Genomic DNA, 22,965 nt, shown 5'->3' with positions numbered 1-22,965 from the left:
TTGAAAATTCACTGAAAAAACCATAGGTTATAAACCATATATAGTTAGGAATTAGCATTTAAAAAACCTTACTTTACTCACACAAAACCATTGAAATTCCATATATAGTTAGTTGTACTAACTATATATCGCGCACCCGCAATCCACTGCTGATCATGTCACATATTACATCATTCATGACATGGTCAGTGACATCACTGATGACATCACTGATGACATCTCAAATGACATCACTGATGACATCACTGATGACATCTCAAATGACATCACTGATGACATCACTGATGACAACATCCAGTGACTGTATGTTTCTGTAAAGTTAAAATATGTCTTACATATTGAAGAATGAGTGGATGTAGAAGTGTCTGAACAAAGGATTTAGTAGGTGCATGACTGACTGTATGAGTGAGTGATTAAATGTGTCTCACTGAGTGCATGGGTTAGTGACTAAACTGTCTTAATTTGTGCATCATTATGTCTGTTGTTCTGTAAACTGCTGCATGTGTTGATCAGTAGCTATATGATTAACTATATGGGTTATTGATTGGTTGCCCAAGTATTTGTATGGGAGACTGAGAGTGTGTATGGGTGGCTGGGAGGTGTATGACTCTCTGCATAGATGTATGGGTTCAAAAGTGCATGTGGAAACAGCTGTATGGGCGGTTGACTGTGTGCATGACTGTATTGGTGACTGAATAGATATCTCAGTGCTACATGTCAAAGTAAGTACATATGTAAAATACAGTACATGTGAGAGTTGACATATATAAATAACTGTGCATAAGAGCCAGTGAATGTGTGAGTGGCTGTATGGATCATTGTGAACTTGTATCCAGGATTGTATAAGTGAGTAAATATGTTTTAGTATATGTTTGAATAAGTAAGGTGTGTTTAACTGCATAGTTAAGGAAATGGAGGTGTGATTGATTGTTTGCATGACTGACTAGGTGTGTGTGTAACTTCATGGATGAGTGACAATCTGTGAGTCTGTGTTTACACTGAGTGTATCTAAGGTTATATTAGAGTCTGAAGAGGTTCATCGTATTATCACATGAATGATGTCATCAGTGATGTGATCAGTAATGTCAAATGAGATGTCATCAGTGATGTCATCAGTGATGTCATTTGAGATGTCATCAGTGATGTCATCAGTGATGTCATTTGAGATGTCATCAGTGATGTCACTGACCATGTCATGAATGATGTAATATGTGACATGATCAGCAGTGGCACTGTGACTCATCTGGGCGATTCAAATGCCGTTTATTTGAATCCGGGCTGCCCTAAGTGGGCGTGGCTCAAAACACTCTACTGCCAGGGATGCTGGTCATTGTAGTTCATAGATGGGTCATTCAGTGATCCTTTAGTAGGTGTGCCTTCTTGTGCTGGTTAAGTCTCAAATAATTCCTTGAGTAGGATGTTGGGGATAAGCTGCGAGGTTGCAAACATCAAATTGGTGTGTCGCGCTGGCAGGCAAAAAGCAGTGTCCTCGCCACAGTCTCCGCCAGAATCAGCATTTCTGTAAGACTGGCGATGCGGAGCCCCTCCCACGGTCGAGGCCAACCGTAAATATGTTCAAGAGCAATGCGCCACGCGCTTCTGGGAGGGCTCACCACGACATACCAGAACCATCCGGTCTCTTTCTTGTCCCGAACAGCCTCACATCCTTCCACCTCAATTTATAGACAAGGTCCGACGCGTTTCGGGGCATACACGCCCCCTCTTCATGGACAAAAACACAGAGGCACTGTGACTCATCTGGGCGATTCAAATGCCGTTTATCGCTAGCTTATCCCCAACATCCTACTCAAGGAATTATTTGAGACTTAACCAGCACAAGAAGGCACACCTACTAAAGGATCACTGAATGACCCATCTATGAACTACAATGACCAGCATCCCTGGCAGTAGAGTGTTTTGAGCCACGCCCACTTAGGGCAGCCCGGATTCAAATAAACGGCATTTGAATCGCCCAGATGAGTCACAGTGCCTCTGTGTTTTTGTCCATGAAGAGGGGGCGTGTATGCCCCGAAACGCGTCGGACCTTGTCTATAAATTGAGGTGGAAGGATGTGAGGCTGTTCGGGACAAGAAAGAGACCGGATGGTTCTGGTATGTCGTGGTGAGCCCTCCCAGAAGCGCGTGGCGCATTGCTCTTGAATATATATATATATATATATATATATATATACACATATATATATATATATATATATATATATATATATATATATATATATATATATATATATATATATGTATGTATATATATATTTGTTTAGGAATTATATTTAGTTAGTGTATGTTTAGGTTAAGGTGTCTGTGTCCTGTCTCCACATGTGACTTAAGGGGAAGGGAGTTGATGTTTCATACATGTTGTTATGTGTATAGGTTAAGTTAAGGTAATTCAGTTAGGGGCAGATTTACAAGCCCCTTGCGGCGCAACCTGCTGCGTGATATTTACAAGCACAGGTAAAGCCACCCTGCGTGGCTTTACCTGTGCTTGTAAATATCACCCCTTTTCACACAATACTTTGCTTGTTAGGGGTGTGACATGGGTGTTGCTGTGGGTGTTCCCACGCAACACTCATGTCCACTGATGCATGTCCAGATTTACGAGCATTCGCAAATCTGGAAATGCGTCAGAATGCTATGCTACCCTAGGGGTGGCGTAGCGTGGCGATGCTACCCTAGGGGTGCAACGAGGAGAAATATTTTCATTTTCCCAGTTTTTTCCCTCTTTCAATGTGTGCTTCTGCAGCACACATTGGAAGAGGAAATCACTTCAATTGATTGTTTTTGTGCAGGAAGGTGCCCCTTCCTGCACAATAACAATCTCCCCATGAGGCAGGCATCCTTGCAACATGGTGCAAGGGTGCCTGCGCCGGAGCATGGCAGCAGTGTGTGCACCAGCGCAGGAGGAAACACAGTGATGATTGTTGTAAATATGTTGCATCCCTGTGCTTTGAAACTACCGCAGCGCGGCACAGGAAAATGACTTGCTGCACCGTGCTGTATTATTTTTTTGTAAATCTGCCCCTTGTTTGTTTGAAAAATTAGGTATAGGGATAGATTTACAAGTAACTTATGCAGCACGGTGCTGTAAGTCATTTTGATGCACAGGGCTGCGTTAGTTTCAAAGCACAGGGATGCAACATATTTTCAGCAATGTGTTGCATCACTGTGGTTCCCCCTGCACTGGCGCACACACTGGTGCCATGCGCCGGCACAGCCACCCTTGCACGATGGTGCAAGGATGCCTGCGTCATGAAGAGATTGTTTTTGTACGGGAGGAGGCACCTTCCTGCACAAAAACAATCGATTGAGGTGATTTCCTCGTCCAATGAATGCTGTAGAGGGCAGCACGCATTGAAAGAGAAAAAAAGCGGGGAGAAATGAAACATTCCTCTTTGTTGTACCTTGCTACACCACTCTTAGGATGGCATAGCATTATGATGCATTTCCAGATTTACGATTGCTCGTAAATCTGGAAATGCATCAGTGGACATTGGTGTTGTGTGGGAACTCCCACAGCAACACCCATGTCACGCCCCTAACACGCAAAGTGTTACAGGAAAAGGGGCGAAATTTACAAGCACAGGTAAAGCCACTTAGGGTAACCCCAAAATTGTGTACATAGCCAGGGGATGCCCAGACAGAGTCCTTGTGTGGAAATATGTCATGAGACATGTCGAGTAATCAGGAATCTTCAGTCAGAAGTATGATTGCAGTGTCATTGATTATCAATGGCCACATTGACAGTCCATAAAATGTCCAAGGTGAACACAGCATGGTCAATATGAGGATAGTGACTAATGATGTGCCGAAGCATGATGGTAAGCACAGGGCTAAGCAGAAACTGGCCAGTTGACACAAATGAATGCTACCACTGGCTTCTCCTTATGAGAGATGTTTCATCCACATCTTCCTCTTTTGATGTGTGTGGTGTCTCCCATGAGGGTGAGGTTGAATTTGCGGCAGCCCTGGGAGACACAGACACATCAGGGGCAGAAGATGCGGTTGCTGTAGGTACAGCAGCATTTATCTGTGCCAACAGATGAGGAATTACTGCAGCAAAAATGACCTGCAGGGCTTGCAGGACCCCAGCAACATCATGGTGGTAGGCAGTCATGGGCCCCAAGTGGGAATCATGTTTTCCCTCCATGTTCTACAAGATCTTTCTCATTGCCCCCAACTCTTTGGCCACATCCCTGGTGCCATTTTGGCAGGACAGTTGTTGTTGCCTCTGTGTCATGACACCAGCAATTTCAGCCAGGGACTTCTGGAGGCCACGGAGTGGACTGTGTGTGCCTCTGATGGCAGCTGAGTGGTCACTATTGGGATTGAGGCACCCACGGATTCCTTCGAGTTTGGCTGCCAGGGTCTCCAACCCGGCTTGCACCTTGTCTGCCATCTCACGATGGACTCCTACTGCATGGCCCTGAAATTGTATCTGTGGGTTCTCAGAGTCCAGGTGTGTGGCTGTGGTGGTATGTGGTGCCTGCTGGATGTTTGGTGGGGCATGTGGCGATGCCACAGCACTGCTGGATCTCCCCCGGTCCGGAGATGGGATGCCAATCGAGTCAAGCAGCACTTGGAAGGTGTCATTGTTGATGGTTGTGAGTTGTGAGTTCTTCATCCACATTGTCTACATCGTTGAAGAGTGGGACAGGCTGCTGAGCAGGAGGTGAGGTTTCATCCTCTGAAATATAAAGAGCAGATATTGTTGTATGTGCCTGTTACATGTTACCATGCATTTTTGCATTTGACAATCAGAGTGCATGCCACTTTCCATCCTCCAGTGTTAGATGGTACAGCTTTGAGTATGAATGTACAAAGCACATGAATGTTACATTTAGGTTGTACATTGATTTGGACAGTTGCCCTGTATGCCAACAGTGAGGGTCATATTTATAAGCCCCTACTGCCACTGTTACGTCATCTATTCAGACCTTCATGTGGTGATGGTTGCTTCACCTTATTATGTAAAAAGGAGAGAGAGAGACCCATTGTTGTAGCCAAGGGAGTAGGGTACTCTTGACAAGTAAAACAAATATTCCCTTGGGCTATCCTGTTCCTTTCATAAAACAAGGGAACATTTGTTTTACTTGCTTCACCTTATTTAAAATGCAGCATTAAGCTACTTCGCATGGCTTAACACCATATTGGGGATAAGGCAGCCTTGCATACTGTGTAAGTCACTGAGTTTTTAGGAGGACATTCCACTGCACCCCTCCATTGATGTTGCCACTTTTCCTATTTACAAGTGTGGCATAAGGAGGAGGCCACTCATGCACTTGAGCCCAGGGATACAGTGATTCCCACGTGGAAAAGACAATAGATTTGTTCAGCTGTAACATTGTGTTTTAATCTGTGCAGCACACATTGAAACAGGTCAATCACATGATGGAATGTCTGTGAGCAGGAAAGAACACCTTCCTGTTCATTGACAATTATTCCCTCTACCCAGACACCCTGGCACTTTGGTGCAATGGTGCCTTTGTTGATGCAAGGTAGCATCAAAACCCACATGTGCAATTGCAAATACAGGGGTGCAGCTTAAATTTGAAAAACTACAAAACCCAGATTTTTCATTATGGTGCAGCATGATGTTATCAACTTTAACTTAAACACACACTTTGCCTTCCTGTGGTTAAGCTACTACAAAGTGGCTACATCCTAACCTATGTTTCAAATGGTAATCACTGATATCCTTTATATTGCATTGTTTTTAGGGTAGGTGTTAAGCAGGATATGAGTCAGCTTAGGTATATCTTCATCTTCTGAACACGTGTATCTGTCCATTGATTCCTCTGTGTATTTAAGACCGAGGTCAGGACAAACACATGACTGCCACACAGCTATGTGACCATGTTGATGAGTGTTTTATAATTAGGGCTCCCGGTTTTCTGTTTAAACGGATATTTACATATAAATACAGACGGAAAACTATTTTTCCTTTGTCTGTATTTATATTTAGAAGCATGAAAATACTACAACATTTTGCTCCAGCTGAGTTGCTCCGCCATGCCCCTCTCCCTGATTCTAGGGGTGTGTTTTGCCCACCGTAAGACAAAACACTTGCAGGGCCCTACAGCTTGTGGTTTGCTGGAAATTCCTTCCAATTATTTTAACTGCTGCTGGGCCCCCTGAGCCAATCGTGGTTGGATCCAGACGTCATAGGTGAGCGTGTCACCAGTTCTCTGGTCCTGCCCCCATACCTTTTGCCCTTTATTTTTGGGGGTCACCCCCTTACTTCCTCTTTTTTACCTGCACTGTGACCAACCAGATTGCAGAAAGGCACCTACCATTCACCATTTTCGTTGTGCCCCAGCCCTTCTCTTGGCAACTCCGGGGCTCCACCACGCGAGTGAGCTGTGCGCCAGCCGGCTGCCATTTCAAGCCCCAGGTGAGTGTATTTTACCGATGTATCTCCTCTCGGGGGACAGATGAATGGCGGCTTCACAGTGTACTCGCAGGGGCTGGAGTGTTTGCTGAGTTTGTGGCCGGGCTGTTCTTGTGGTGCAGTACACTGTGTCCTTTTGTTACATAATTGGTGCTCTGTAAAGCGCTCTAAATACCTTCGGGTCGAGTTTGCGCTATATAAATCTGCAACAAGAACGTGTGGCTGCAAGAACAATCTGGCCACAAACTCGGCAAACACTCCAGCCACAGTGTCTTCACAGCCAACCTGGGTAAGGACAGTCTCCCAACGTCCGCAGGGCGCCACAAACACGTCCCAAAAACACATGTGCAAAGCAGCACACTGTATCTGCCCCTCTGCACCCAGAAGACATACTGCCGCTGTCTATCTCTGCCTCGGGAGCTGTTCCATAAGCTGTGCAATGAAAGTTACAGCAAGAAACGGAAAAAACAGGGATTGTAGCCAGACGTCAGAGTGAACTGTAAAAACTAAGAAATATGTTGAAATACAAAATATACTACAGCAGTAGCGAATTGTCTGAAAGCTGTTTTGTGAAAACACACTGACCCATTTGAGTTTCAATGTAACAAAACTTCCCACCCTGTGAAAAAAACATGTATCACATCGGCCTCGCGAAGATTTATTAATTTGTAGATTTTTTGTCTTTTAAAAGCTCTATTGTATTAATATTTTTTATTTTTTTTAGAAGCCAGCTTCTACACAAGTGAGGGCCAATCCCTCACCTCTGTTAGCTCCATGCAAACTGTGACAGGTCTCTTTAAAAATAGTACATATTATGAGTATCATTTTCTCCGACGGCCCCTTCTTTGTCTCATGGCAGCTGCCAAGTTGTGACTGCACTTAAAGGCTAGGGAAAGTACATGACTGTGGCTGATTTCCACACACAGACACTATTGTAAGATCATATTAGTTTGCATTAAAATGCAAATATAAATTGTGGTACTACTGAGCTGTTCATAGCCTTCTTAAATAAATGTGGGAAAATACTAGCTGCAGCGTCGTCTTCTGATAACGGAAAAAATAAATGCGAATATATACAGAACAAATGCCCCAAAAATAAATACAGATAAATACAGACGGATATGTCAAAAAAATAAACACCATAAAACCAGGAGCCCTATTTATAATGTGGCTACTACTCTTGCTTATTTATTAGCTTGCCAAAACAGGAAGATGTTGCAATTTGTTAAAGGGTGACATGCATCATACAGCACACCAGGGAAAGCCTTTCAAGGGTTGATGGTGTGATTTCACAACATGTACCCATTAGACCAGATTTTGAATAGACATGGTGCTGCGACAACTTAAAGTGTTGAAGCCAGCATGTGTCTACAGACACAGGACTAGGCCAGAGTAAAGATGTGCGTACCCTCCCCCTGTGTTTTCCAAGCAGTGACAATGATGACTTTATGCACACAGGAGGACATAGGACTTTGAGGCAGGCTTCAAGGATTGGTGTATTATTGCACAGCAGCCCTTTGTTGAACAACACCGCAGTGAGCACATGGATGATGCATACTGTAGTGTACATGTTCCTTCAATGCATTTGTTACAGTAGCTATGCATTTTATCCCAGCCACATTTGACTTTACCTAAGACCCATGTTTCACGCATGTCTATATGTGTCATTAACCACCAAACTCAGGACCATGGATACAATAACATAATGACAACGGAACATCACATTAACAACTTTCAAGTGGATAAATGCATTTTGAGGAATAATAGCAAGGCAGCGTGTATCCAAATAACGTGTATTATTGCAACATTGTGAATTAGCCCCCTTCTCACCCTTCACTTACCATGATATGAATGGGGAATGTTTAGTTCAATGAGCATTGCATAAACAATAGGCATGTTGATGTTGAAATGAACCCATTCCTACAATGCTGGGGCAGTAAACAATACTTAAAAATGAGGTAAACGAGAGAAAACATTGAATGCACCTTGCATCTCCAGTATGTAATTTATAATCATTATGGAATGTGCCCATCACCAACGCCTTGTGGGGAAACTGCTTTATATATATATATGTGAACAAGGGCTTGAAATAGCCCGAAAGAATAAAGAAACTTCTTGCCTGAAGAGCCATCGGGGTCTGAGTCTCCTTCTTTACCTTCCTCAACGACTGTCAAGGTTTGGAAGTGGCGGGAGCTTTGTGAGTATATATATATATATATATATATATATATATATTACCTACTGGCGGTCGCCAGTAGGTATATATAGTTAGGATTTTTTCCCTATGGGATTTTTGAAAATTCTATGTCTAATAACTTTGGCGTTTGTGGACGGAATTGGCTGAAATTTTCTGGAAAATGGAACATTTTGTTTCTGAGCAGCCCCTGGAAATTTGGGGGGGGTTCGTCAAGGGGGGGCCGAGAAAAAAGGGGGGTCCCAAAACGTGTTTTTAACATTGAGTTTTCCATAGGGCGGTTGGCCTCACTTTTAGCCCGAACGGCTGAATGGATTTGCACGAAACTTGGCAAAATTGTACGGACTGGTAGCCCGATGTGCCTTTGCTAGGTCTCAATATATGTGCTTCAGTGGATTTTGAGAAATTAATGTTCAAAAAAAGATATATATCTGTAACAGCGGACCGGGCAGCGCTCCGGTTCGCGGACTTTACGCGTACCGGAACTTCGCGTAGCGAAGCTGATTGGCTCTCCGGTGTCTGTCAACATTCTAAACAGTCGGGAGCGGCCGCCATCTTGTCTCTCGGTAGGATTGAGAGACAAGAGGAGGCCAAAACAAAGGGGGAAATGACCATAAGGGGGCATACTAGATCCTCCCTGACCCCCTAGGTTTAATGTGGAGGCTTTAAAAGGGCCCCGCGGGGCAAAAAAAAAAAATTTTTTGTTTGTTTTTTTGCGTGGGTAGCGCCCGGTTCGCGAACCGGGAAGCGTTCTGGGCAGCGTACTATAAGGAAAAATGAATGATAGACTTTTCAAATACTGTATGTTAATTGATTGTTGGTTTTGTTGATTATTTTTTAATTTTTTTATTTTTTAAGCAATTATTTATTATTGTGATTGTGTTTCAAAATTTAATAACATTTCTAACATTTAACTAGTTTATGAATTACATATAAAAATTATTAAAGACTCAAACAATTTTTTAATATTACATACAATTTTATTTTTCAGATTGTTTTTCAAAATTTAATAGAACGTCTAGCATTTGACTGTCCGATATGTCCTCTTGTTGAGTGAACATAAGTTCCCACATTTGACCGTCATCATAATGGAGTAAATGATCCACAGATTCTACACATTGAAGTAATTCATAGTCCCGTGACTCATCCATGAATTCTAAGTCATCAATGGGTTCAATAACTTGTTCATTGTTGCTCTCCAGAACAATTTCGAAGGAAACATTCTGCTCACCTTCCATTTTATTGCTGTAATTTGCATAAAAAATAAATATATCAGTAGAGATAGGGCACTGTTGGGTTTAAGTTCAGACAGGTACTTGTGAGTTTATAACAGAGAAGTAATCTATGGGCACTGTATGGTTTCAGGCGTGAAGTAGTACTATTAAAAAGTGCCTGTGAAGAAGTCTAAGTAAATTCATAATTATACCACAGAAACCTAAATCAATCCATAATTATAATAAAGAAGCCTTTCTCAATGTCTAACTCTTACAGAGGGATAGTATATAACTATCTGAAAATGTTTTCAAATTTATAAAATAATATCTCACCTTCTAAAAACAAGTTTAAGTTGTGAGTGAAAATGATCTTGCAATGTAGTTCAGGAAGTAGTAGTCAAAATGGCTGTGTTTCTCTCTCTTCCTTTATATATATTCAGGTACATAACCAATCAAATGTCAGGTAAAAAAAGTAGAAAATGAAAGTAACATTTTAATTGGTTGTCAATTCCAACACTTCAGATGTGTTTTGTGAAGTAATTTACCTCAGGGTATTCAGAGAGGTCTACAGGCTAAATGGTTAAATGGAATTTCAATCAAATTTGTGAAAATGGTAGGGATTGGTATGTAGTATGAGCTAATCTATATTTGGTGAAATTGTCTCCAGTCGCTTTTCTGTAAACTACTTTCCCACCTTTTTTGATGGTGCGCTTCCCAGGGAGCGACCCGGTACGCGAACTGGTGAGCGCCCCGGTTCGCGAACCTTAAGCGTTACGGGAGTCCACCATTTTGTGTTTCGGTCGAATTAAGATACAAGATGGAGGGCAAATAATGTTCAGAATGGGTAGAAGGGGGCACGGTAGACTTATCTTGACCCCCTAGGTTTTCTGAGGGTGGCTGAGGAGGCTTATATGTGCGAAAAAAACACATTTTTTAAAAAAAAATTGCGAGGTTAGCTCCCGGTTCGCGTACCGGGTAGCGCCCCAGGGAGCGTACTTTGTTGAAAATTAGTGAAAAATGTTACAGTAAAATAATAATTGTGAGTGATCAGATGTAGGGTAGCTCTGAGAAGAGCTTTTGGGTTTATGGTACATTTAGGTACTTATAAGTAGGTACCAATGCACAGTCTTATATTCAGAATGAAAATTCTGTTGCCCTCATCTGAGAAGTGAACTCCATCTCCTCTGTAGATATCTTGCATGTAGTAACGCAAGTTATTGTTGTACATGGAGCCCATTCCATGGTCTCTCATGTAAGCTGAAACAGATTTGTTTACATGCTTCCTCGACTTCTCAATTTGTGGACAAAATTGGTTTGACCACCTCCATTTTTGTCTTTGGCATATATTTGAATATACCAAGGCAGTTTGAGGAAATAGTGCCATCAATTGCTCAAAGGTGTCCTTTAAAAGCATTTCCAGACCTACCCCAGTCAAAGTGCCCAAATCATTACCTCCACAGTGCACAATTAACAGGTCAGGTTTTGGCAAATGCATAAAGGTTTTTACCAATGGTGTCAATTGGTGACATTTTAATCCTCTGTGGCCAAACCACTTAATTTCCACATCTTGTAAATTGAGGTTAGGTAAATTTCTGTTCTTAGCATACCTGTGAGCCCAGTGGATATAACTATGTCCAACAATTCAGACAGAAAACATGGTGAGAGAAGGTTCTGCTGCAGTCAGATGAAGTGTGGCAATGAAATGGCAGTTGAAAAAATGTGAGTTTAAAATGAAAAAAACTGTGGAGTTTCTGTGTTAATGAAGCAGTAACAGTGATTGGTGGATTTTGATTGCTGAAAACAGAAAGTTAGGGTGCATGGATGAGTTCTTTGAAAGATGTATTTTGAATGGTCAATAAAAAATCATTAAATGAAAGATTGCACTGGATATGCAGGTGCACTGAGAGTTCAGAGTTCAATTGAAACATTGTTTTGTGAACTTGCAAACACCAGAGGTCTTCCAAGAGGTGGTTGCTATGCAAAAAAAGGCAGAGAGGGCAGAGGGGGGAAGGGTTTTGATTGGAAAAAAAGTGAGGGAAAAGTTTTGATTGGGTGACATGAGAGATATGTGTGAAGAATTACAGCATTTCTGTGCTTTTGATAGCTGCAGACTCTGGAGTGCATACCTTTTGCTCTGCTGAAGACAAATTGGTGTGTTTCTGAGACTGTTTTCAAACTCAAAGTATTTGCTAAGGTGAGAAAATATTTCTTTAATTTAGATAGAGAATAGTGTGCTTTAAGGAGAAAATTATGAAGAAAGTTGTGTTTTTCAAATGTTGCTTTGTCTCAAGTGTTTTACAAATAGATTTTGTTTCTTTGAGAAAATGTAATTGGAGAAAATGTGAAGTATTAGTACTGACAGGGTGTTTTTCTGCATAGGAGCTGTGGAGTCTTTTCAAATTATGACTTGAAAATCGTTTTTGAGCAAAATGAATGGTTATAATATTTATGACAAGGACATAATGGTGTATGCTTCTTTATAAGGCAATTGAGTGTGTCTGATGTTATTTTTCCCATTTTAATGTAAGACCTTTCTCTGTGGCGCAAATTGCTTGTAAATATGCTCCCACCTGTGCATGGCAAATTTAGATTTTGAATGTTTGTGTTACATAGCCATGTTAAAAGTGATACAAACATGCTGCAAAGGCAATCAAAAAACGCTTTTATGTGTCTTAAGGACATTTTAAATCATTTTCCCATGTGCAGTGTTTTGAAATTATGATTTGAAAATCGTTTTTGGGGAAAAGGAATTGTTTTTAAATTTATGACAAGGACATAATGGTGTATGCTTCTTTATAAGGCATTTCAGTGTCTCTGATGTCATTTTTCCCATATTACATTAAAAGACCTTTCCCCGTGGGGCACATTCCTTGTAAATATGCTCCCACCTGTGCATGGCAAATTTAGATTTTGAATGTTTGTGTTACATAACCATGTTAAAAGTGACCCAACCATGCTGGAAAGGCAATCAAAAAACACTTTCATGTGTCTTAAGGACATTTTAAGTCATTTCCTCATGTGCAGTGTTTTCAAATTATGATTTGAAAATCGTTTTTGGGGAAAAGGAATGGTTTGTAAATTTATGACAAGGATATAATGGTGTATGCTTCTTTATAAGGCATTTCAGTGTCTCTGATGTCATTTTTCCCATATTACATTAAAAGACCTTTCTCCGTGGGGCACATTCCTTGTAAATATGGTCACACTTGTGCATGGTAAATTTAGATTTTGACTGTTTGAGTTACATAACCATGTTAAAAGTGACCCAAAAAAATTGCAAAGGCTTTCAAAAAACACTTTCATGTGTCTTAAGGACATTTTAAGTCATTTCCATGTGGGCAGTGTTTTCAAATTATGACTTGAAAATCGTTTTTGAGGTAAAGGAATGTTGTTAAAATTTATGTGCGCCATATGCCCCCAAATTTCTTTTTAAGGGGTGCAGCAGGGTGTTCTTGAGACACCCCTGCACCTTTGGAAAAATTCCTAATTTGCGATGAGCTAATTGCTAATCGCAAATTGCACCTTCATTCCTATGGGCCTCCTGGCCCATGGAAATGAATGGGTAATTTGCAATTAGCAATTTGCTCATCGCAAATTAGGAATGGTAAAGAATCGCTATTTATTCCTTAAAATTCGCTATTTTGGAAATGCAAAATAGTTTGATGATACATATGGCGGTTCATCTCTAACAAGATAAGAAGCTTAGGGATACATTTATGATGACTGGCGCAATGAAGTGGACATCACTTACTTCATTGGTAGAGCTTTACATGTATTATCTCCTCTGTATTCTTCATCAAGCATAACTTTAATCTGCAATCCTGAGTAGGCCTCACCTTAAACAAACCTCTGGATAGGCCACACCTTATTGTCATCATGAATTAATCATTTAAAATGCTAGGGACAGATTTATGATAGGTGTATGCCTCTTTTGCGCCACTTACAAAACACTGCCCACGGGGAAATGACTTAAAATGTCCTTAAGACACATGAAAGTGTTTTTTTAAAGCCTTTGCAACTTTTTTGGGTCACTTTTAACATGGCTATGTGACTCAAACAGTCAAAATCTAAATTTACCATGCACAGGTGGGAGCATATTTACAAGGAATGTGCTCCACGGGGAAAGGTCTTTTAATGTAATATGGGAAAAATGACATCAGAGACACTGAAATGCCTTATAAAGAAGCATACACCATTATGTCCTTGTCATAAATTTACAAACCATTCCTTTTCCCTAAAAACGATTTTCAAATCATAATTTGAAAACACTGCACATGTGGAAATGACTTAAAATGTCCTTAATTCAAAATTTGCTATTCCTTATTTTGCGATTGCACTGAAGGATTTGCAAATTTTGCGATTCCTTAAATGCAATGTATCAAACAAAAAATATGTAAAAAATGCCATTAAGGATTTGGAAACTACCACCAACTTCTAGTTGGTGGTAATTTGCGAATTCTTTTCAAAAAGCTTTTTTTCCAAAAAACAAAAGGTGCCATATGACGCCAATACATGCCCTTAGGGCATGTATGTGCGCCATATGCCCCCAAATTTCTTTTTCAGGAGTGCAGCAGGGTGTTATTGAGACACCCCTGCACCCTTTGGAAAAATTCCTAATTTGCGATGAGCTAATTGCTAATCGCAAATTGCACCTTCATTCCTATGAGCCTCCTGGCCCATGGAAATGAATGGGTAATTTGCAATTAGCAATTTGCTCATCGCAAATTAGGAATGGTAAAGAATTGCTATTTATTCCTTAAAATTCGCTATTTAGGAAATGCAAAATAGTTTGATGATACATATGGCGGTTCATCTGTAACAAGATAAGAAGCTTAGGGATACATTTATGATGACTGGCGCAATAAAGTGGACATTACTTACTTCATTGGTAGGCCTTTACATGTATTATCTCCTCTGTATTCTTCATCAAGCGTAACTTTAATCTGCAATCCTGAGTAGGCCTCACCTTAAACAAACCTCTGGATAGGCCACACCTTATCGTCATCCTGGATTAATCATTTAAAATGCTAGGGACAGATTTATGATAGGTGTATGCCTCTTTTGCGCCACTGTGCGTCACTTTTATGATGCAGCGGCGGTGCAAAAGATTTGCTATGAGGCGACAAAATTACAAATTGATGCATTTAGGCAGATGTGTCATGGTGTAAAAAAAACGTGCCACATGAAACCGATGCAGCAGTGATGCAAAAGATGCACCATGTTGCAAGACAGGCCTCACTTGGGGCCATATGTATCAAGCTAATTAGCATTCGCAAAGGTCAAAATTCTGCGAATTTCGGCCTTTGCGAATGCTAATTAGACAAATGGTATGTATCAAACAAGTTTGATGCAAAATAAGGAATAGCAAAATTTGCTATTCCTTATTTTGCGATTGCACTGAAGGATTTGCAAATTTTGCGATTCCTTAAATGCAATGTATCAAACAAAAAATATGCAAAAAATGCCATTAAGGATTTGCAAACTACCACCAACTTCTAGTTTGTGGTAATTTGCGAATTCTTTTCAAAAAGCTTTTTTTCCAAAAAACAAAAGATGCCATATGACGCCCATACATGCCCTTAGGGCATGTATGTGCGCCATATGCCCCCAAATTTCTTTTTCAGGGGTGCAGCAGGGTGTTCTTGAGACACCCCTGCACCTTTGGAAAAATTCCTAATTTGTGATGAGCTAATTGCTAATCGCAAATTGCACCTTCATTCCTATGGGCCTCCTGGCCCATGAAAATGAATGGGTAATTTGCAATTAGCAATTTGCTCATCGCAAATTAGGAATGGTAAAGAATCGCTATTTATCCCTTAAAATTTGCTATTTAGGAAATGCAAAATAGTTTGATGATACATATGGCGGTTCATCTGTAACAAGATAAGAAGCTTAGGGATAGATTTATGATGACTGGCGCATCACCAGGGATGTGCCAGTCATCCTGCGCCGCTGTTCCGCCACCCATGGTGTGCTGCATTTACAATGCGGCGCAGCATGGGGCAAAAATGCCACAGATGCGTGACGTATCTGTGCTGTAAAGGTGGCGCATTGCTGGAGTTGTATCGCAAGTGCGATGCAGCTCCAGCAAGGCTCAGGGGTGCCCCATCTCCACAATGTTGCGTCAAGACCTATGCCTGCTTAAAGCAGGCGCAGGGTTTTGACGCAGCTTTCTCCTATCTGATTGTAAATGCGGCACACCATGGGTGGCAGAGCAGCGGTGCACGTTAACTGGTGCATGCCTGGGGATGTGCCATTTAACATAAATCTGCCCCTTTACATTTAAGTATGTGCAGGGGACACAGAGTCGGTGAGGCTTATCCAAGGTTAAGAAGAGATGAGTCCTGTTCACTGAAAAATTAGACATAGGCTTCACCTGCTCAGCATCGCTGGACATGGCTAAATAATAGCTGCAAAATGTTACTCTTGTTAAACAATTTTACTATTATAATCTCTGAGATTTGTCTCTTACTCTGCAACATCTCATTGTTTTTATCTTTCTTTAAAGATAAAGACAACATCAACATGAGCGACAATCAGCAATCAGTTGATTTTGACCTCATCATTGAACTTGTAATTGAAACATCAGTGGATGTTGATCCCTTGGATGATTTAAATCCTGAGGATGAAGAAGAACGTGATGAGGATGCAGATTTGTCCGAATTATATGACATAGGGTGGGAAGCTGACCTGCTTGATCCTATGGAACTATAAACATTTATATTTAAAATTTATAATAAATAAAAAGTAAAAATGTAAACCGTTTAATTTAAAAATAAAGACACCTTCAAAAACAGGTTATGTGTAGTGTCTTCAATAAAATATTAAAATATGCTCATAAAATTAGATCAGATTCACATATAAAATAGCACAGGTAACATGAATATAAATTCCATTTATTTTCTGCTATTTCTGTATTCTAAAATTGCCATGCACTAAAAAATCTTATATGTAAAAATGTAAAGTAGTGTTTTAAGTTTTTGATTACTGTTATTGATGTACTGTTGGGTAATAGTGGTTAATAACATTTTTTAATATATTTTACCACAGATTCAACTGCAGATCATTTCAACATTTCACCATGCCAACGAAAGAAAGACTGAGAAAGGCTGCAAAACGTCAAAGACAGCAGGTGATTGAAAAAAAGCAGCAGTCCTCTAACAAAAAGATTTGTCAAGTCACCAAGAAAGCACCAGGTAAGAGTACAAAAACATTCATAAGAAATATTTGTAGTAAAAAAAATATTACTACAGAAAATGTTTCAGTCCAGAAAAAGAGAAGCAATTCAAATGGAAAGGAAAGGCCAATCAAAAATGTTACTGCTAGAGCAAGAGATAACTCTGTGCATGATAGTAGAAGGAAACAACAGTTTAGGGACATTCGTAAACGAATGTTCCGCAACAGGATAATTGGCAATTTGTTAAAAAATATTAAGAAAGGTCAACAGAAAGTGGTTTTTTATAAGAGAAACAAAATAGTTGAGAAAGTTATTGATCAGGCATTTGAAATTAAACGTAAGTTATTTATTTTGATAATCAATAGAATTAGGAAGCTAAACAAGGCAATTTATGATTTCAAAAGAAATAGTAGATGGAAGAGAATAGTTAATCGTATTAATTTTTGTGAAGTTTTTTCTGGAGAATGGATGCATAATTCAAGCTGTGAGGCATTTTTTAATGAGGAGAGTTATTTCCAGGATAATGATTTGGTGCATGCAGTTGACACCAGTGGTCGTGCTTATGAAGTGAAAGATGGTTGTCCAGTTGAAAAAGAAAAACTTGTGACAACAGAGGCAGAAGAGGTGTTAGGTAATGAGGTTTTAGGAAGACGTGCTAAGGGTCCTGTGTACACCTGGAAGTGTAGTAGTATTTGCAGTGTGCGACAGGATTCCATCAATTTGCTTTGTGATTTTGTACGGTCATTTAATAAGAAAAGTTTGAAGCAGAAAATAAGGTTGTTGCAAGAATTAGATCCTTGCAGAGTGAGAGAAGTGACAGGTTTGCATGGTCATTCACTGGCTTGTCTTTCCAGGAGAGTATGCCAGAGTGTTTTTCATCATTTCAGGATGCTAGCAGTGCATCATAATAAAGTGAGGAAATTAGTTAGAATGTTGTATTATGCTAAGAGTCCAGCAATTATGCTTAAACAATTATGTGCTGCTCTTTTGCATGGTTCTGAAATAGATGTGAAGAATATATGTGAAGAAATTGAGTTTTGTTACTTTGGAAGTAAAGAGGAGAATGTTGAAATTGACCAAGAAGAACCGGGTAATGTGGAAGATAGTGTACAGGTTTCCAGTACAGATAATTTCCAGAGGGAAATTGCGACGTTTCAGGTCAAATCAAGTGAGAGGCCAAATTTCACTTGTGTGTGTTGTCGACACACTTATTATAAGAATCAGACTAAGTTAGTGGATTTATATGCAAAAAGTGAAAGGGAAAATAATAGTGAATGGAAGGATTTCACAACATACTTGATGGTAGAAAATTGTTTTGATTTGGGATTGGATCAACGTGTGTGTACTTGTTGTTTCAAATTAAATCAAAACCAGATGCCTGCTAGAGCAGTTCATAATAATCTGGAATTGGTTGAGATTCCTTCTGAATTGAAGGATTCAAATACTTATGAATCTATTTTGATTCAAAGTATCCATCCCTTTCAGGCTATTGTAAGAGTGGAGCCAAAGACAGGGAAATTGCCTCCATCAGATTTACAGAGAGGATTAAAGGGAAGAGTTGTTTATTTGCCTCTTGATTTGAAGAAAAACATTAACACAATTGGAGTAGAAAAAGTGGAAGAGGAACCTCTGGTTATCTTAGTTAATGGGGTTCCGACAAAGAATAAGAAGATATGGCAAGATTTAGTAGATGTTAGGAAAGTTAAAAAGGCAACATTGTATTTGAAAAAAAATAATAAATACTATAAGAATGTATATGTTGCAGAAGAGGAAGTAAGTGAGGAAGAGGATAGCGATTTGTGTGCTGGTCAAATTGAGAAAGTAGAACCCTCTACTAGTGAAGAAATATATGAACATTATAGTGTTCATCCTTTGCATTCCAAGGAAGTCATGGGGAATGCTATTGAGTTGTTTCAAATGAAACAAGCCAAAGGGAGTCCCATTAGTGTTTGGGAGGAAAGTTTGGAAGCTCGGTGTTTCCCACAGCTTTTTCCAACAGGTCAAGGAGGAAGATATGATGAGCGACCTCATCAAATTCCTGCTTCTGAATACCGGACTTTGCGATTGTATGCAGGAGATGCTAGGTTTCGACAATGCATTCCTTATTTGTTTCATCTCCTGTTTGAAAGCGATCTGTCTGGACTGTCATATGCAGTGAACCACATCTTGAAAAGTGGTATACACATGCAAAACATCTCGGCAAGTGACTTTATGGATAAAGTCAATGTCCAAGACAGTATTTTGGATTCTCACCTGATTAATCTCATGGCGTGTCAGCGTGGTACTAATGAGTACTGGTACCGTCGTCATGGTGATTTAAAATGTATGCTGAGGAACTTAGGTACTCCCACATGGTTCCTCACTCTGAGCTGTGCCGAGTATGGCTAGGAAGACTTACTTGAATTTCTACGAGAGGCAAATGCTAACGTAGAAAACATCGAATTCAAGACACCCGGAGAACTGTGCTCTTTGGATCCAGTCAATGTATGTAGGTACTTCAATCATAGATTTGAAGCTATGATGTCTTTCATCATGAATAAGAAGAATCCACCTCTTGGAGAGGTGTTGGATTTCTTCTGGAGAAAGGAGTACCAAGCAAGAGGTGCTCCTCATATACATATGTTGCTCTGGATCAAGGATGCACCTAAATTTGGAACGGATCCAGAAGACTCAGTGATGAGTTTTATACAACAGTATTCTACGTGTGCTGTTCCAAACGCAAAGGAGAAGAAAAGCCTAAGAGAAAAAGTTCTGCGTTTCCAAAGCCATCGATGTGGAAAGTACTGTCGTCGTAAATTCCGAAACAAGGACAAGTTCTACACCAAATGTCGTTTCGGCTTTCCACGACCGGTGATTTCTAAAGGAAGAGTAAACAGTTTGATGTCTTCGCTGCGACATAATGTGATGAAGAAATCACCTAAAAACACATACAATTTGAAGAGGAACGAAGAGTCCAAGTACATCAACGACTACAACCCGGTGATTTTGTCCATGTGGAATGCTAACATGGATATACAGTTTGTGGCTGATAACTGTATGGCTGTGGCTCGGTATGTGACGTCTTACATCACCAAAAAAGAGAAGACAGAATTGAAGGATATGTGGGAGGACATTTCCCATGAAAAGAGCCTCAGCAAGAAGTTGTACAGTTTCAGTCTGAAGATGTTGTCGCATCGAGAAATCGGAGCGTACGAATGTTCTGACCGGTTGTCTTCAGCAAGTCTCTATGCCAAGTCCAGGAGTATCGTTTGGGCGAGTCTTGGTCTTGCTGCAACGCGTAATCGAGTTCTCAAACCTGTGCGGGAAATTGAGTATTTGGCGGAAAAGGAGCCAAACAGTACCGACATTTTGAAGACCAACATGTTGGATACATATTATCCAAATCGAAGCATTCACCTCGAGAATGTTTGTCTGTATGAGGTTCTTCAAAATTACATATTCAAGAGGAACATCAAAGAAGATACTGAGAAAGGAGTGTATGCTGTAATAGGAAGTGAGGGATGTCTGGTCAAGCAAAGAAAATGCCACTTGGTAAACCATCGAAAATTGAGTGGCGAATCTCCTGAAAAAAAGGAGTTTTTCTATTTAGCACTTTTGCAACTTTTCAAACCTTGGCGTGCAGAAGAGGAACTGATTGGAGATTTTCTCTGTTACGAAGACTCTTTCAATGCCGCCAAGGAGACCATAGAATGTCCTGCTTTTCCCAAATATGTAGAAATGTTGAATGCGGAAATTGAGCAGGAAGCAATGATTGCAGCCAAGATTGCCAGAGACAGTTCTCAGGACAGTCAGAGTTCTGCTTCATTGAGTCAGGATCCACTAGGAGGACCTGTTATCGAAAATGAAGCTGCCACTGCTATGAATGAAGTGGAAAGAGCCATGGCACATGCTCAGGAGGATGCGGTTAACTTAGAAGAGTTGGAAAGACAACTCAACGTTGAGCAGAGGAAAATATATGACGAAGTTACCATGCAAATTGATCATGGATTAAGTCATGACAAGAAAGAGTGCTCATGTACGTCGTTCAAGCCTGTCCGACTGTACGTGAGTGGAGAAGCGGGAACTGGAAAAAGTTTCCTTATTAAAGCAATTTCATGTTATTTGCAGGAAAGGACAGAGTCATCGCTGTCTTGTGTTGTCACCGCTCCAACTGGACTGGCAGCACATAACATTAAAGGTATTACTTTGCATCGTCTACTGATGCTGCCAGTGGAGCATGACAACAAATTACAATATCACAAGCTATCTGGAGATGCTTGTTTTGAAGTTTCAAGAGTCTTGAGGAAAATGAAACTTCTTATCATTGACGAAGTAAGCATGGTTTCCAATGTCATGCTTGCCTTTGTGCATTTGAGAATGCAAGAAGTTCTTAAAACAGAGTATGATGTGTTATTTTGTGGTATATAAATAAATAATACCGGATCTAGGTTTGACTAGGCATAGCAATAACAGATAGCTCAATAAATAAGAGTCAAGATTCGAGGTAGTAGGAGTTTGCAGGTTTATTACAGCATAAAGGACAGGAACAGGACAACCTGCATAGGAATAGGATGGCAGGGCCCGGCAGCTGCCGGGGCTGGATCTGGGATGAGCGCGCTAGCATTTAATAACAATACACAAGTATATATAATAAAACAGTTGCATTACAGTACATATGATAGGCGGAGCAGTGGGTGGAGCAAAGGGTGTGACGCGTAGCAGTCGCGAAAGATAAGGGTGAAAGTGGGTGTAACAGGGCGTATACATAGACATGTGATGCAAACGTAACAGAATATGTCATGAATGGGGCGGAAACATGGAGGGGGCTACCTAAGGAGCCGGGACCTCTAACCTGGTGGTGCGCGCAAACTGGCAATGACGTATTACTAGGAGAAGCTGGGGGCTACGAACTCTGTGCTAGGAGCAGAGACTGAAGTCTGGAGAGTCAGGGCGACATGTACCTAAGCAGTATCTAGTATCTGATGTTTAGAGAACATGTTGATAGAATCCAAAAGCTATTGGGGTAAAGGCTAACAGACTCTAAGACTGGAGCATGCATTATTCTACATGTAGTGCGTGATGAAGAATATTAAATGACCATAAATACAGTATTTCTCTTACATGGAGACGTAAAGGCTAGACAATGACGGAAACTATTGATGCGGTTCAGTAGCTTAGGAATGCAGAGAAGGAGGACTGGACTGATAACTAGAATCATAACATACTCTTGGCAGACTCAGAGGCAGAGCCAGGCTGAACCGGGCACAGTGAGGCAGGAAGTAAGTGAAGGGTCAGGAACACAGGTGGGGGCTGTCTCGCTCCTCAGCGAGGGCTCAGGAGACAGGAGCTGAATCTGGTGTCCGGGCCCTTTTGAGGCCTAGAAACGGGGACTTTACAATGAAATAACGTGCACACTGAGAAACGTGGCAACGTAGCTTTACATAGGCCTGATATTCATAGTATTCACGAGAACTGGAAATTGACATACTAGAGATGGACACAACTGTAATTGCGTCTTTTAATCGAACATGGGGAATACATATGCATATTAATCATGCACAGATAACATATGATGGAGGACGCGTAGGGACACAGAACATGGCAAAATTTCCTTTTCCACATTCCCTCCTTGTCACTACGTTTCCATCAGGAAACATCAATATTCATGATAGCATCTATCATTTCATACAGTATCATTTGCTCGTCCCGAATTTTCATGGAACGGGATTTAGAACGGGGCTTGGGACTAGGAATACAAGAGGTAGCACAAATGCCGCAAATCGCAGGGCCACATTGTATACAGAGGCAGCAACTGAATATGATCGCTACTGCAATACCTAGAAAGGACAATACTTTCCATCCCCAGGCGGAAATTATATTCCAGAACCAACCGGACCATGTCCAGGTGCCCGGATCTTGGTGTAACAGATGGGCAATTTTATGGAGTCTGGTTATAGCTGAATAAACAGACGGCGCGTTATTAGGAATGAAAATGC

This window comes from Lissotriton helveticus, chromosome 8 (genome assembly GCF_964261635.1).
Source record: "Lissotriton helveticus chromosome 8, aLisHel1.1, whole genome shotgun sequence".
Lineage (NCBI taxonomy): Eukaryota > Metazoa > Chordata > Amphibia > Caudata > Salamandridae > Lissotriton > Lissotriton helveticus.
The sequence above is the reverse complement of the archived record's forward strand: the minus strand, read 5'-3'. Positions refer to the sequence as shown.